The 2,021-nt window shown below is 36.3% G+C and overlaps 1 protein-coding gene across 1 annotated transcript in view; it reads right to left on the bottom strand.

Annotated features, from left to right (window-relative positions):
* Nucleotides 1–25: 25 nt before the first annotated feature.
* Nucleotides 26–2,021, bottom strand: part of LOC102242728 (natural cytotoxicity triggering receptor 3 ligand 1) — a 16,412-nt gene continuing 14,416 nt past the window's right edge. Inside the window, exon 6 of the mRNA XM_005883314.2 lies at nucleotides 26–94. The gene's annotated coding sequence lies outside the window, so the exon portion shown is untranslated. The remainder of the gene's footprint in view (nucleotides 95–2,021) is intronic.

Below are 2,021 nucleotides of genomic sequence, written 5' to 3'. Positions count from 1 at the left end.
CTGCTTTTTTCTTAAGTTCATTTTCTTGTAAGGAGATAAGATTTTCATATTCTTTCAGTTCTTCCTCTGTGAAAAACTGTTGCTGATCTAATGTCTAAAGAAAAAAAACGAAGAAAGAATAATCTTAGAAATGCAACCATAAGGTCTGATTCAGCTGTCAAGTTGTATGATTAGCAAAGTACAGTAGAGTATAGTATTATACCTTTGGGGTAAAAAAAGAAAAGGAATTAAGAAAAAATATATTTATGTACTCTGAATAAAAGGAACACCTAAAGACTAATGAGATTGTTTACCTACAGAACGAGGGAGAAACTGAGTGGAAAGGACAAAGGGAGTGAAGGCAAGGAAATCATACTCCTCTGAATACACATTTTGTACAGAATTGCTTTTCTGAAACATTCAATGTGTTACCAACAAAAAAAACACACACAAATAACTAAAATCCACAAGGACAGAAAAAATCCCCCAAATTGAATAGAAACAGAAACAAATAAATAATACTTTTATTTTAACTGAATAAAATAACTGACAGAAGGGAGAAGGGAAAAAAAGAACTAACCCAAGAAACTTCTTAACACAGTATCTGGACTACATGCACTCAAGTTAAAAACAACCCAAAAATCTAAACAAGTCTTAGTCTTGTTTTGCAGAGGCATGGATTAGCAATTCTAAAATGCTTTCAATATGCTAGGACTGAGCAAATAAGTGGAAACTTGTGTATGTTTGTTCTCCCCCCCACGTCCCGCGTGGTTCAGGGTTCAGGATCTGGAAGAGGAGCCACACACAAATGAAAGAGAAGAGACAAGAGATAATTTGGAAATATTGGGGGGCCAGGCAGGCAAGTCCAACTCAAGGGGAAGGACTTCCACCAGTGCCCATGCCTCACCAGCCTTTTATTCACTTTGGTTAAGCATAAAACCCTTAGTCAGGCAGGTAATTGCAGTAACTGACTATCTTAAATGGTCAGTAAATATTAGGAGGATTTACTCTGAGACTATTTGATCAAGAAATAGCTTAAGCCCCCATAATCAGGACTAGACAAACAGTGCATAACTCAGGCCCTTGCCATGGGTTCAAGGGTCACCAGCATTCTGGGATCCTTGTTTGCACTTCTCTGTTAGTGAAGATAATGGACAGTCTCCTGCAGAAACTTGTGGAAAATGGGAGCCAGGTTTTATATGAAATACAGAAAAATAAAAACATTAAATGTATTGGAATTGAAGGTGTTGTATTAAAATTTAAGAGGATAGTGTGAACTCATGAGTTGTAATATATATTGACAGTGAAATATACAAAATGAATATAAATGTGTGTAGTGTGTCTATGTATGTGTGTGCAAGTGTGTACATGTATATATTCATAATATAAATAAATAAAAAAGTATTTAAAATTTTTAAAAAATTCCCAGCTCTATTATCTGACCAGGACTTGCTTTAAAAGCAAGGACAATTCCATAGCAAGTAGTCCATTTACTGTCCAGCTCCTGGTCTGTACTATCAATCTCCACTGAAAAACAAACAAACAACAGTACCCCTCAGAAAAAATGGCTGATTTCAGAGGTGGGGCAGAGAAGGAACAAGATGAACCTTGAACAGCTTTATGCTAAAAAGTAAGAAAGTCCTCAAAGGATGATGGGAACATACCAGAAGGCCACAAAAACCTGTTTGAGGAAACTCCCACTAGCCAAGTATAGAAATAAATACAGGCAGTCCTCGGGTTACGTCGGACTCTACGTACGTCATTTCGTGGTTATGTCACCATCTCCCACTCATTTATAAAGAAAAAAAAAGTTCTGTCATTTTGACATATGTACATATGTGCTTCATGTTTTTTATTATTTATTTACCATAAGTAAAGATCAGGAATTGATATCTTTCTTTTAAATTTTTTTTTACTGTTTCACTTCATTTACTGCTGTGTATGTGCTCCATGTAGTGACGTATGTGCTTATGTAGGTGGGTTCCGACTTATGACGAATGTCACGTTACATGGCGCTGTAGGGATGGATCTCAGACGTAACC

This window comes from Myotis brandtii, unplaced genomic scaffold (assembly GCF_000412655.1).
Source record: "Myotis brandtii unplaced genomic scaffold, ASM41265v1 scaffold782, whole genome shotgun sequence".
Lineage (NCBI taxonomy): Eukaryota > Metazoa > Chordata > Mammalia > Chiroptera > Vespertilionidae > Myotis > Myotis brandtii.
The sequence above is the reverse complement of the archived record's forward strand: the minus strand, read 5'-3'. Positions and strand labels throughout refer to the sequence as shown.